This window comes from Alligator sinensis, unplaced genomic scaffold (assembly GCF_000455745.1).
Source record: "Alligator sinensis unplaced genomic scaffold, ASM45574v1 scaffold915_1, whole genome shotgun sequence".
NCBI lineage: Eukaryota > Metazoa > Chordata > Crocodylia > Alligatoridae > Alligator > Alligator sinensis.
In genome coordinates, this window is record NW_005842597.1 from 940958 (window position 1) to 956712 (window position 15755).

A 15755-nucleotide genomic window follows, 5' to 3' on the forward strand; every position below is an offset into this window, starting at 1 on the left:
GCTGGGGTTTCCTGCTGGTTCGGCAGCCTCTGGCCATACCTACCTCTTAGGAAAAGTTGCCACCTTGCTCTGGTTTGCTTTGAAGACATTTTTCACATATTAGAAAATCTGCTGTGGTTCTCGGCCTTCTTCCAAGCCTGTGTTAGGATGGCATATTGGGACGAAAGGTACAATTGTATATTGCTCATTAATAGCTAATCTGTGTACTAACATACACCCAATGGCAGTTAATTTTTTTTTTGGATATTCCAATCTTTTGCCCTCCCAGGCAAAGATTTCTGTAACATTCTTTTCTAAGAGAAAAACCTCCTATACCACGGCACTGAAGAATCTTGGAGGAAAGCTTGGGCAGAAAACACTTTCCTAAATAAACACCTTGTCTCCAACCCAACAATGCAACAACCAGGCTTCAACCTTCCACGGAGTATGTGGACAACCCTTAATAGGATATGCACTAGACATGGCTGGCATGGCTACCTGATGTACAAGTGGTGCCTAAAAACTTTGCCTGGTTGCGACTGTGGAAACCCTGACCAAATCATGGAGTACATAATAACATCCTGCCCTAGATACAAGTTTGAGGGTGACATCCTGGAGTTACACTCACTTTCCAGTAGGACATTGGTTTGGTTGGGGAATTTGGAATTAAAGCTGTGAGGGCAGCTCTTGCTCCTAAAGCCATATGAAAGAAGATAAGAAAAAAAAAATGTATACATTTTTGAAAGAACCACACAAATATTCTGTAGTAACCTGCTACGATGCAAAAAGATCCCTCCCTACCTTGTGACCACACACTCCTGGTGGCCACATCCCATCCCATCCCATCGTGGATCTGATGAGAAGAATCATCAAACAATCACAGCCTATATTTGAAAAAGATCAGACCATGAGAGAAATATTCCTAGCCCCTACCTCCCCCACACACACTCCTGACTTTCAAAAAACTGCCCAACCTTTCCCAACTCCTTATCGGAAGCAACTATTCCACTGACCAACAGGCATCCAATGGGACACAGCCTTGCCTTAACAATAAATGCAAAACCTGCCAGCACATCTTTACTGTTACAACAATCAACACCTCCCACAATGACCCCAACAGAATGCATGGATCCTATATATGACTATCCCAAAATGTGATCTAGCTAATCCAGTGCACCAAATGCCCTCATAGAAAATTTGTGGGTGAAACTATCCTAAAATTATGCACCAGGATGAATGATCACAGGGAAAAAAATAAGCAGAGAAACACAAAAACAAGTACAGAGGGACACTTTTCATGGAACAGCCACTCACTTTCTGACCTCGTTATCCTTATGTTCAAGGGAAATTTACAAAAGGTGAGCCTGGGAAGAAAGGGCATTTATACACCCAATTTATACAAGGGTTTTTGTGCTGTGACGCGCCGGAGATCTGATGCATCAGAGCAGGCTTCATCAATTGAGTCTGCTCTGCACATGAGCTGATGTGCATGGTTGTATAAGCAGCAAAATGCGCATCAGCGCGCAGAAAATAGTGGTGGTCGCTTTTGAACTAAAACACCTTCAATTGTGTTTTAGTTCAAAAGCGCGCCGTCACCATTTTCTCAGCACTAACATGCATTTCACCATTTATACAAATGTATGCGCTGCAGCGCCGGGCATTTTTAGAAGTGCCCCGTACTGCAGTGCAAGCATGTGTAAAGTAGCTGGCTGGACACTAAGAACCAAGGACTAGAGATATTGACCTCATGGCATGCTATAATCTACCCAACTCCTGCTAATCTTCAAACCACAGGTGAAGATGACCCTCTTCCATTTTGAAAGGTCTTGTTCTTCTATTAATTAAGTTACCCTTTCTTCTGTGATTTGCTTGTCTGTTATTCCTGGGAATTTTTCTCTCCACCTCTGTACAGACTGTTTCAAGTCTTTGCTGTGCCTGGTTTTTGCTTAAACCAGAAAAAGAATGGATTCAAACGCTTGTCTAAGTCTGTCTCTAGCATGCAGTTAGTCCAATAAAAGATATTCCCCACAAAAATCATAGTTTCATAGTAGTTAGGGTCAGGAGGGACCTGATCAGATCATCTAGCCTGACCCCCTGCCACAGGCAGGAATGAATGCTGGGTTCACAAGACCCCAGATAGGTGATCATCCAACCTCTTTTTTAATTTACCCAAGGTAGGGGCAGACCACCTCCCTAGGAAGTTGGTTCCAGATTTTGGCCACCCTAACTGTAAAATATTACCTCCTGATCTCTAACCTAAACCTATTCTCCATCAGCTTATTACCATTGTTCCTCGTCAGCCCAGGTGGTGCTCGCTTCTTACATAAATTTAAACAGTTTATTACAAGCTTGGAGTGTATTTAAGTACCTGTTCACCCCTGCACTGGTACAGGATCCCATGAAAACTGGAAATGGAGGTTGTTGTACTCCAATAATGACTAAGGATCTACTCAGATCACGATTGTGTGGATTTGGTAGAAATTTTGAAATAGGGCAATCGCTGTGAAATCAATGAGGAAACCACCCCCGCAACAACAACAACAACAACAAAACTTACCAAAAATAAAATGCTGGCTCCCAATTGGGACCCAGCAGTCCTCCCAGCTAAGCAGCCTAGCATGAAGGCAAGCAGGCAAGATGGCGGTCGTATGGCCCCGCTCCTTTCCACCAATTGGTGGTGAGGGATGAGGCTGCATGATGGACATCCCGCTCAGCTAATCAGTGGCAAGGGGTGGGGCTGTATGACAGACAACCCTTTCCACCAATCAGTGGCTGGGGTTGGGGACACTGGGACACCAGGGCCAATCAGAGGCATGGTAAGTGTGGTATATGTAATGTAACTTTAAGAGGCTGGTGGTGGGATGACTCAGTCTTTCTCTCTGATGCCCTGTGGGTGTGTGGTTTTGTTGGTGGTGGATTGTTGTTGTCCCTGCAAATTGTGAGTGTGTGAGTTTCTAAATCTTGTTCCTAATAAAGATAAAGCTGTTTACCACCTCATCGGTCTCTGCTGAGTGCTGACTCAAGGACCCAAAGGTATTCGAGGTCTGAGTGAGTGCCCCATCCCTGGAACCCAATGGCATAGAGTAAACATTATAGTAGGAGGGCAACATGATAAGCCTGTGAAAACAGTGGCTGGCCCCGTGATCTGCCGGTGAAATCAGCTGGCCGCCACCTTGAATTGGGTAGACCCCTACTTGTAGGAAGGAGTGAAAGGGAAAGGAAGAGGAAGAAAGATGTCTTCCCATCCTGGCTTCCATCACAACCAGCCCCTAGCATTTGCCATCGTGTTCTTGTGCCTCCATTTTTTGAACCATGAAAGACATTCTAAACAAGGGAAAGAAGAGAGTCAGATGACATCACTGCCCCCTTTCAGCTTGTCTAAACCTGAAGCACCAATCCTGTCTTCATTTTGTTAAATTCTTCCCTCGACTTATTTGGTCCACCTTCCATTTTCATCAGCCAAAACAAATGTACCACCCAACGCTGCAGAAATCAGCAAGGCCAAGCTAAAGCAATTACAGCCAAATGCTGGTGAAAATTCATCAGGTGCTCAAGTGGCTAATAAGAATGCTTGCTGGCTGCTTTGCCTGTGTTTTCAGCAGCAAAGCTGCAAGTGGGAAAGAGGAAAAAATGAAGCTGCAGTGTCTGATCTTCTCTTTTTCTTTCTGCCACAGTGGGAATCCAATTTGCTTGTTTTTCAAAAGAACTGGATTGGACTTCAACAGCAACCCCAAACCTATCGCCTAAAACTGACAACCTTCAGCCCAATAAAGGAGTTTAACACTAGCTTTAATGTGATTTAAAGGTTGTCAAGCAAAAATGTATCCTTTGGAAAGACTTCATAGACAAAAGAGAATGCTCTGCTTGTTCAGGGCCTAACGTAACAAAGTTCTAGTACGCTATTAGGGTTTGTGGCTACTATAGGAATACAGATAAATACCAATAATAAGTTTCAGTGTTCCTTATTGGGTGTGAGTGTTTTTTTTTTAAATGAATACATTCTTAGGGTGACTGTAGGCACTGCAAGTATGCAAATCCCAGACCATGTATGCATAGATTAAAAGACCAAAAGAAGCCAGTATGTTCCTTCCTGAATGTCACAAGCTACAGGCTTCCCCTGAATTAATTCCAATTGAATTAGTGAATATATTTTTTAGGAAAAAACTTTCAATCCTCATTTAAAATTTTCCAGTGATATAAAAAAATATCTAGGCTAATTTGTGCCCATGGCAAATTGCTCTCTGTGTTAAAAACAAACAAACAAAAAAACCCTGTTTTTATTTCTCATCTGAATTTATCTAGCTTCAGCTTCTAGGTTGCTCCTTTGTTTACTATACCAAAGAGCTCCCTATTATCAATTTTTCTGTACTGTAGGTGTTTACAGACTGCCCAAATCATCTGCTAACCATTCTTCTTTCTTAAACTAAATAGATTTTGCAACTTGAGTCTTTTACTATGAAGCACACTCTTCAGTCCTTTAATCATTCCCATGGCTTTTCCCTGATCCTTCTCCAATTTAACAACATTCTTTTTGAATTAGGGACATCATAATTGGATACTGTATTCCTGTAGCACCTCTGTCAAATATAAAGGTAACAATCCCCCAATGCTCACTTGACATCCCCGTGTTCACATACCCAAGGATCACAATAGGTTTTTTGGCCACAGCATCCATGAGCACTCATCAATTATCAAGGGTGACCCTTCCCCTCCAAGTCTTTTTCAGAGTGACAGTTTCCCAAGATAGAATTCCCCATCCTGCAAAGGTGGCCTGCATTCTTGTATGACCTTACATTTTTCTACTTTAAAATATATATTGTTGGCTTGTGCCCAGCTTAGAAAGGTCATTCTGATCATTCTGTATCAGTGATCTGGACTCTTTATTAGCTTTCCTTTGTATCATCTGCAGACTTTATCAGATGTGATTTTTGTGTTTCATTCTAGGTCATTGTTAGGATGTTGAACAGTCCAGGGCTAAAAACTGGTCACTGTGGGGTTTTGCTAAAAATATGTCCGTTTGATGATAATTCCACACTTATATTTTAAAGTCCGTGCATTAACAAGGCTATTCATTTAATGTATGCTGTGTTGATTTTCCTACTTGATTTTTGGAAAATCAAATGTTGTATAGTAGAGAGTCAAATGTCTTATAAAAATCTGTTATAACAACACTGCTGTTTTTATGTACTAAACTAGTAATCTCATAAAAAATTATCAAATTAGTTTGATAAGATTTTCCATAAACCAACATTGATTGACAGGAATGACATTATCCTCCTTTGTTTCTTTACAAATAAAGTCTAATTCCATTGTTTTGCCTGGGTGACAGATTTAATTGTTTGTGGGGGGAGGAAGGATTGTAGGTGCCACGTGAGAGTGGAGTTTATTGTTTGTTAAATGCAATTATGTATTTGGGATTTTTTGTTCTGCCTGTTACTATTAAAAATATAATTTCTTTAGTCCCATATTAAAGCAATGTTCTACAGATAAGTAGACATGTAATAGATCCCAGGTCTAAAAGGCTAATGTGTTCTGAAGTTGTTGTATGTAACAGCATTAAACAGTAAGTGTCAATAAACATGCAGAAAAATTCTATTATATATTTTGGAAAAGCCAGATGTTGTATTCATATCATAGAATATAAAATCTTTCATCATATAACAGAAACCCAAGAGGGTTAAAAATAACCCAAGAGGATATTAAAGAGCAGCTACTCAAGTCAAACATTTTCAAATCAGCAAGCATAAATAAATTGCATCTTCGAAGAGTTTTAAAAGAGCACCTGATAGGAACACCATAATTATACCCTCTCCAAACATCTGGAAGAGACCTGTGCCCAACTTTTCCCCATGTTCTGGTGGCTTTTATCTTGTGGGAAGGCTTTAATTGCCAGAGATATTCCCTGGCAGGTAGCCTGGGCCCTTTCTGCCAGGCAATATCATATTAAAGCAAGACTCCTCTATTCTTTAAAGAAAGAAGTTATATTTACTGTTTTTCAAACTTCTGTAATCCCTCATGACTCTAGTGAAATTTTTCAGATGTTATCAAAGGTTAACCCATTTCACTTAACAAATTGTTTCCTGGACTTGATCCTTTGTCTACAGTAAGAGCATCTCCCTGTTTTCTAGCCATTCCATTGTTGATGGTAATACTTATAGCAGCTCCTTTGTTACCACTTAAAATCTGATCCCTGGAAGTGGCCCCTGGAAAACTAACTTAAAGGGATATGCTATTTCTTTTGTTGCTGTAATCCACCTGGTGGTATTAGTCCTACAAATCCAAATGTTCTAATGCAGTTATGTTGCCTTTCAGAATTTTCTATTTCTATGAACCCATGCCTATCATAAAAAATAGCTTTTATTTAATTTTACCCTGATTATATAGGATTATATTTTGTTCTGGGCTCCAACAGGATGTACTGTTTTTTTTACTAATAGAATGATTTTCCTATTTTCATTGGATTTATGGGAGGCAGATGTCTGCTAGTATTATTTTCTGTCTTTGATATCATTGCATTGATCCTAATGCTAATAGTACACAGTCGGATCTTCAGCTGCTATAGAGTTGGTGCGTCTACACATGCATTAATGTGCCTTTTCTAATGCTCATTAAATTTAGTATCTCCAATGTGAGGTACTAAACTAATGTGCATTAGGTTGCGCTAATGCTCAGTAGCACATCTGCATGCTTTTTTAGTGACCCTTAATGCACAGTAGACTATGCATTCGTGTAATGTTACTTTTTTATGTGATGCTTTAATGCACATTAAAATAGTCCCTTGCACGTTAAAGCACACATATAGACATGTCCAGTGATGATGATTTGAACCAGCTGAAGATCTAACCCAAGCTTTATATATTTTTTTACACTTCATGTCTTGCTCAAAGGAAAACTGAAAAATCAAAATCAAAATCTTGTATTTGTGAGGGTTTTTTAAAAAAAAAAAACCTGAAGTGTGGGGTTACTAGGCCGTGTGTAGATGAAACAAGAGGCATGTGTGCACAACAGTTTAAAGTAGGCTAAAAACTTTTGCACTGTTTTAATGGTGTTGGTGTTTGCACGCCTCGGCGGTGTATTGCGCATTAATTCCAGCCGCTGTAGGAAATTCAGTGGCGTAATGCGCCTTAAATGACTTGAGGCGCAGCAAACTAAAACTCCTTCAAGGAGTTTTAGTTTGCTGCCCCTACAGCCGCGGAGCAAAGCACCAGGCTCCGTGTAGCTCCACGGCTGTGCAGGAAGCCCTGCAGGCAGCCTGGCAGCAGCCCGGGAAAGCATTCTCTGTCCAAGAAAAGCAGTGAACCTGACCTTTTTTTCCCCCGCACTGGAGCCTGCCTGCCTGCCTGAACTGCACAGGGGCCTGATGCTTCCCTCTGCAGTGGCAGTGCCCCCTAGGACCGCCTGAACTGGGTGCCTGTGGGCAAGTGCTGCCTGGGGGGGTCTCTGTCCAAGAAAAGCAGTGAACCTGACCTTTTTTTCCCCCGCACTGGAGCCTGCCTGCCTGCCTGAACTGCACAGGGGCCTGATGCTTCCCTCTGCAGTGGCAGTGCCCCCTAGGACCGCCTGAACTGGGTGCCTGTGGGCAAGTGCTGCCTGGGGGGGTCGCCACTGCTATGGAGGGAAGCACCAGCCCCCCCACAGCCCAGGGACCACTCCATCCACTGGCAGCTTGCCCTTCCCTCTCCGCCAGAGAGGCAGGTAAGTCAGCAGGGTGTGTGCACGACACGGGGGTTTAATCAGCCCTAAATTGAAGCAGTGTTTTTTAAAACCCACCACTTCAATTTAGGGCTCCTGTTTCATCTACAGCAGAAAGAGAATCTTAGAGGCTGTTGTGCGCTTCAATAGCACATCTACAAGACACAGTGGCCACTGCCCTTCCCTCTCCGCCAGAGAGGCAGGTAAGTCAGCAGGGTGTGTGCACGACACGGGGGTTTAATCAGCCCTAAATTGAAGCAGTGTTTTTTAAAACCCACCACTTCAATTTAGGGCTCCTGTTTCATCTACAGCAGAAAGAGAATCTTAGAGGCTGTTGTGCGCTTCAATAGCACATCTACAAGACACAGTGGCCACATCTACACAAAATGCTGACTGTGCAGTTGTTACTGTGCGGTCATTTTTTATATAAACAACCCCCTTGTTTACATAAGTACTAAATAACTGTACAGTAACCCGAGTTACTGTGCTGTAACACTGACAAACATCTCTTTTATGACACTACTGCGCAGTAGCCTCATATCACAATTGTTGCCATGTGACACTACTGCATGTAGATACGAACAGTGTCAGCTCTACTTAAGAGTTAATCACCTTGCTTATTGATAAAGTGTCATGGTGCAGTATAAGATTATGGCAAATTGTTTTATGGTGGTCAGGAGATTGTGGAAAAATAGGTGGAGTAGTTGGAGTATCAGCTTTTTAGCAAGTATATGTGGTTTTACTGATGCTTCTGAATCTGTACCCTTTTTTCCTCTTGTAAGAGATAAGTTTTTAAACCAAAATGTGGACTCACTTATGGGCTCATGGAATTCGGAGGCCTTTTTATGAATATATCTATAATGGACATTTGGACTATCCTAATTTGAGTTCTGCACCTAATTACTCTCATATCTTTATAAGGTTCTTTTGTCAAGTAATTCCTGTGTGACCTCAAGCAAGCCACCCTTCTACACCGAGAGTCTTTAAAACAGCAAAGATACTAAGTCATAATGAAATTTATATTCTAAATGATCCAAAGCTTTTTTTTTCACTGCAAAGGAAAAGGCACATACATATTGCCAGTAGGTTATTTTGAACTTGGATCAAGTAAAGATTTGATTAGCACTAACTACATAAAGAGATAAAGTGACAAACTGAATTGTGCTACAGGTTTATAAAGATACAGGAAAAGCTGGCAAGATCATAACCTCCTAGTGTCTTCAGTAGTGGGGTTGCAGCAGCTACTTGACCTCTGAGGAGGAGGATGACTTTTTGCATTGCTATCATCTGGTTAACCCCCCACAGTAAAGCAACAGCCTTTGTACATCCTAAAGAAAAATAGAAGACACCATCTGCTGCCTTTGTAAATGTTCCCCTTTTGAAAGGGCTTCAAGTGTTCATGTGTCCACACTCTGGAGGCCTGCTCTTGAGCTCAGATTGTACCCCTTGCAGCAGCTCCAAGTATCTAGGCTTGGTAAAAGACCATGCCATATAGGAGCTAAAAGGACTCTACTCCCCAAGGCTTGGTGTGTCAGTAATGCAGTCCTAACCTCTCCAGGACCAGGGAAATATGGCCAGTGGATCTGCATAATGATGGAACTATCTTTTCTGTCCACCTCTATTTGCACATCTGTATCACAAGAGCCAAACTGCACTGCCCAGGCATAGAAAGGATATTCAAAGATATTTCTGCACTGTCTTAAATTCTGCCTGCTGATTAGCAGAACCACACTCAATTCCTCTCCCCCTGGGCTCTTCAACAGCTCAAGTAATACTACCAAAAATAGTGCTGGCCTGGGCACCACCCAAAGCAAATTCAAACAAGCACCTCAAAAGCCCATAATCTAGATGAGGATTTTATTATGCTGATGTGCAGCCATTTGGGTTTATAGTGGAATAAACAATGCCCGAGGAAGAGTCTAGTCTGATGTTCAAAATGGAACCCGCTTTTAAATTTTCCGGTCAGAACCAAGCAGCCTTATATGTGTATATATAATTATTATATAAGCATGAGCTAAAAACAGGCGTGTGTGTGTGTGTACATACAAGGGATGTCTTACAGCAGTCAAGAAACTGCTTAAGCAATTTTAATTGAACTGTACCCCTCAAAATAACCTCTCCTGGAGAAAGTTGAACCCTAAAACCTCATTTTTACATTACAAAAGAGCTATAACTAGGGTTTAGTTTAAAATAGCTCCCTCAGTCTGTTTATGATGCTTTTACCTCTCTGGCAAAGATCAGAGGGTGTTCCATTTAAAATTGGAAAGGAAAAAAAAGGATGGTCTCACATTTTTATCAGAAGGCCTAATGACATGTTTAAATAATGGCAGCACATACTTGCTCTTCTTTTGAAGTCTTGCAAATTTGTGTGTGCGTGTGTGCTTGGGGGTGCACGTGCTACAAAACAACCTGTGGCAAGTTTGCTTTAACAGATATGGCACAGAGCACAGTAGGAGCTTGAGGTTAAATCGCCATCTCTAACAAAATGAAATATTTAAGCATCATATCATTTCATATAATTCAGGAAACAAGGACTGACTTTAAACTAAAAGAAGATATATCCATCTCCATCCTATGGGAGACATTTAAACCATTGCTAGAGGGCCAAATAATATCATACTGCCCATAAAAGAACATGGAACAGACAGTTAACAAAAGTTTTAGAGTTAAGGGTAACATCTCTCTAGAGATCTCTTCACATGAACCGAACCTAAAATAAAAAAATCCCTTTTGCTCAGCTACATTTCTGAGACTTCACTGAATAGCCTCACTAGCAAGCCAGCTCAGCAGATCTATGCAGTCCTAAGCACAAATTCCATTTAAGTGGCAATAAGTCTAGCAAACGCCTTCTTTTTTTTGCCAATTCTCTGTCTATCGTGTCTGCTTAGTCCCCAGTCCTGCAACTGACAGCACGCAGGCAGGCCGTGGCACTGAAGTTAGCGTTTGCCAGGGGCCAGCAGCTTGTCTGTGCTAACCGCAGGATGAAGGTCTTAAGATGCAGGGACTCGGTGGGGGCTGTCTCTTCCTGGGTGTGTACACCTGACCGCAGCTGGGGCCTCTAGGTTTTACTGTAATACAAAGAGTAGGCAAACAAATAGCTATGCATTAATAGGTAAAAGGCCACCAGCACAAATGACAGAGAAGATAAAACCTTTGAGGAACTGGAATTGCTTTGCTCCCGGCTGTCCCGGCCAAAGGAGGAGATGCACCCAGGTAGATAATACTAATTGGCTGTTATGGTTTTTAGAAAATCAAAGTGGCTTGGGCTTGATCTCCCTTAGACTGGTTTTATGTTGGTGATGTTTAAACTGAATTGCTTTTTTCTTTTTCATCTACGTGTGTGAGATCAGAGTCCCGGCTGCCTTTCAACGCGCCTGCCCGCAGCACCAGGGAAATCTCAGTCCATTTTCCTAATCAAGGCAACTCCTTTCAGACCCTGTACGTGGCTCCAGTTTGATTCTCATGCTGAACAAGTGAAATGGTCGCGTAGGAGCACTCCCCATCCTGTCTTCTACACAAGTCTGTGCAGGAAGCCATGTGAGAGGACCTGAGTACCCTTACTCCTCTTTGAACCAAAGAAAGGAGAGCTGGAAGGAGAGAAGGGAGGCTTCTGTCTTTCCGAACACAAGGCAATGTGGTAAAGACAACCATTAATAGTCAGGAGCATTTAGAGGCGGTGCTCGCTCCCTGGCCTTGTTTACTCCTGGGTCCCTATGGGACAGCTCCAGCTGCTGCCTTGAGTCTGCAGCGTCCCCCCCCCCCCAAACCTGCTGGCTGTTGTTTCATAGGAAGGCGTCCTCTATCACTTACTGGTTGCCATAGAGACAGCAGAGGATGCTCTGCAGAAAATGTTGTGTAGCACAGCTGAGAGATGGGAGTAGGAAAATCATCAAGGGTAAATCTGGGTTCTTGTTAGGAGCAAGTCTAGCTAGAGAGCTTGGCACCAGGGGCAGACAGTACACATAAACTCATTTAAGTGATCAGAAACAGGTTTAAACCTGTAACAGAACAGACATTCAGTGCACGTAAACCAGTTTGAAAATGGCTGGGACTGGTTTGAGATAAACTTAGTTGAATGTAATATCAGACTTAACTAATTTGGGTCAAACTAGTTTATGCAATGTCTGGCCCAGACCCCTTCCTGGTTTAACTTAAACCAGAGTTCCCCTGGGCTGAGCTGTCTCCTCCAGAGCAGGGTTGCCATGCCCCACCCCGCTCTGCCTTGCTTTCCCCCTAGTGGGTTGCAGTCATTTTGTTGGGCATGGAAAAGCATGGGAGGGTATGTGGTAGCAGGAAAACTATTTGAGGCAGGAGTGGGGAGATTAAAGTGGTTTGGGGGGGAGGAAAGATTGTAGGTGATTAAAAGATGCCACTAAGGAGAAGGAAGTGTACGCTGATGGTAATTTAACAAGCGAGGAGGCCCACATTCCTAGCTCCTCTTTGTTGTTTTCTTCAGAACAGACACCAGAACAGGCCCTGGCTAACTCTATGATCCCCCATACAGAAGTGAGGAATAGAGGATAAAAATGCAGAGAAGTGATGGTGTCAGCCAGGTCATCTCTGTCAAACACAGGGAACAAGCAGTTGCCTGCAGCAACAAAACATTCAGTAACTCTTTATGTGGGTGACTCCATATTGGTAGGTGCAGGTATTTGACAGTTTGCCTAAGGCAGTAGCCAACTCTGGTTATCAATTCTGGAGGGCAGTCTGCTCCTGCCAGTGAAATAATCAGTCCACTATATAAGGAAAAGACTGAGACATGCCTAAAGCATTGCAGAGATCAGCAATTCTACCACTCAAGACAGTGCAGCAAAATGCACATTAGATAAAGAACATTTTCACATTTAAACAAAAACCTTATATTTACAAACAACTCCTAAGAAAAAAAGATGCATAACTGAGTCAGTCTGTAGCTCACATGGCTGCAAGTATTAGTACATACAGGATTTCAAACAAGTAACTAAACCATTTTTCATGACCTTACAAAAGAAGTGGGCAAATGAACTAGGTCTAAGCCTATAGAAAGAAATCTGCTATCAGGTGTACTGTAATGCCTATTTATTTACTGTTAATAATACTGTAACATTTAGAATTATACAGAATTTCCTACAGAGCAAAAGGTTTGATGGAACAGTTTTCTCTCGAAAACCGCACTTGTGCTGAAAGGTTTTTCACGACCATGTTCCTTTCAACAGAATTTGATTCAAAAGTTTCTGAATAGCTCAATATTGAAACAGAGTGCTGATTGCAACTCATTGTCATGCAGGGACATGGGCAGCCAGGTCTGGGGCCACTTGGGGATCAAAACACCAACTAGGGCTGGGATGGGTAAGCTGAATCCAAGATCAAAGTGGGTTAGGAAGCCAGGAGATCAATCCAGGAGCACAGTCCAGGGATGAGCCATTGTCCAAAATCTGATAAATCAGACAGAGAGCAAAACTATGGAGCAAGCCAGAGGAAGCAGCAAAGTAGTCTTGGGTTAGATCAAGCCCTGTTGTCCAGACGCATCCTGTTCTGGGTCAGGTGTTTATGTGGGAAGTGACAGCTGTCCCCAGTGGTAGTTCCAATGATAGGAAGTGGGTGGAGGGTTAGGCCCTACTGGAGGCTTCACACCAATTTTGACCAGCCTGGGTGGCTAGCCATGGGGACAGGCAGCCTGGGGGCAAGCTGAAATGAGTGGCTGTGTTGTCAGGCTCTTGGTTTGAGGCTGTGGCCTGACATTCAGGGTTCAAATTATACTTTGATTCTTGGGGGGGTCTGCAAAAAAAATTGGGCTACCCATCATAATGCCCTAATAAAATCAGAGACCCCCCAAGGTTATGATTTTAAAATCTTACAGGGGGCTCTCATCTCTTGTGGGGGGGGGGGGTGCTCAGTCCCCCCCAGGCACCCCATAACTCAAACCCTGCTGACATGTATGGTGTTTGGTTTTAAAAGATATCATTACTACTTACTATTTTATACCTGCTCAATCCTATAAGAATGAAGTGGTTCAGTGAGGTCATTCTGAGGACTTTGAATTGAGATATTTTGCCATTTTGGCCCATGGGACATGTCAAGATTTGACTTTTGTCACAATCTGACAGAAGGCAGCTCTCCCTAGTGATGTTTCAGAGGGGACAGTTGCTCCATTTTCCAACCAGCTCTGGGGGACAGCCATAGTCTACACCCAGAAGAAAGGTTGCAGAAGTGCTGTGCCCACACTGTATACAAGACACAGTCATAGCAGGATCTCGTACCTCCTGTTTATCGTGCAACTCACACCTCTGGAATTTAGGGCAGGGCATGCCAAAGGAGGTGAAAACCCAATATAGGGTTAACACATGTTCTTGCAGCAGCCCTTCAGGTGATCCCTGTATTGGGGTGAGTTTCTGTGAAGGGAAGATTTCTGTCCCTTAATTCTAGGTTTACTCAGGCATTGTTGCTGGGCTTGGATTTGATTAGACTCAAACTTATACAGGCACTATTCAGTGCCTTGCAAACATATTCAAAGTACTGAGCTTCCCAAACCACTAATGCTAATTTTTAACAAATCCTGGGAAGCTGGAGAGGTTCCAGGAAACTGATGTACTATCACTTAGCAAGAAATGGGATGACCCAGGTAATTACAGGCCAGTTAGCCTGATGCTGACCCAAGTTAAAGTAATGGAAAATTGGCCTTGTCAAACAAATTCAGGAGTTAGAATTCTGCAAGGCCGCTGACTTAGTGTTGCATGACATTCTGATAAAAATTAGCATCATACAAATCAATATGGCAAGTCTTGAATGGATTAAAAACTAAGTCTAATATTGTAAACATAATCCTGTAAGGTGAACAATTAATGAACCATAGACAAATGGGGCTGGAAGGGACCTGAGGAGGTTATTTAGTCTAACTCCCTGCCCAAGGCAGAATCATCCTTATTTAAACCATCCTATACACACACGTATGTCTAACCCGTTTAGAAAACTGCATGAACAGCCCTCTCACACATTTGCCAGGCACAATACCCTAGAACACCAAGAACACCCTAACCTGTCACAGGTAAAGCAGGGGGATGAGGGCACTGTCCTGCTGCTGGAAGGACAGGAAATAATTTGTTACAATACACTTGAGGGATCCAAGAAAGAGGTCCATGCCCGCCACTGCAAAAACCCCCACAGTCCATGGCAAGCTGATCCCAATGTGGTGACTGGTCTTACTCTGATCAGAGGAGCAGGATCCTCAAGCTAAGAATCTCTGGGTTTTTTAGTCTCAACAGAAGCATTGGCACCGCCCAGTCAAAATCCTCAGCATTGGCTGCAGCCAACAACCAATGCATGTGAGTAAGGCAAAAAAAACCCCAGACAAGCCCTGACACCTATAGCAACAGTGGTTTGTCTAGCAAGGTCTCGCAATGATCAGTTCTTGACTCATTGCTATACTGAATATTCAGTATTTTATTGCTCTGGAGGAAAACACAAAATCATTGCCAATGAAGTTTGCAGATAATGCAAATATTGGTGGAGTTAGGTTACTTGTACAGAGGGAATGGTAGCTGTTGCTAAGCTGAGCACAAACTCTGAGGAGGAAATCCAGGTTCAGCATTCCCACACACGTCAATGGGACCGGGGTTTTACTTGATTAGCAGACACGTATAACAAGATCTAGCACCTGTAAGATAATGATAAACAAATGCCAAGTGGAAATAAAGCCAACAAAAATGAACAGTGACGGTAATTAATCATCACTAGCATCTCCATCACATGAAAAGCCCTACGCTAAGTTCCCAAGTGCCTAAGAGCCCTGAGTCTGGGTTGTGACTGGTCATTGCTCCTAGCTCTAGGTCTGTCAGGTATGTTCCCAGGTACAGATCACACGTCTGACATCCCTCGAGCAGTGGGACTGTGTAATCCAGCCACCTCAGCCCCAGACCAAGTGTCACAGTCCAACTGAGCCCTCAGTTTCTTACATATATACCCCCAGAATCTCCCTGGCTGTGACCAATGTGACCAATGTGACAGCAAAGCAAAGGATGCAGGAAAGGAAATTCTTATTCCACGATTTCTTCTACTGTTAAACAGCACTTGGCCTGTGACTCAGGAAAACAGTGAATGCCTGAATG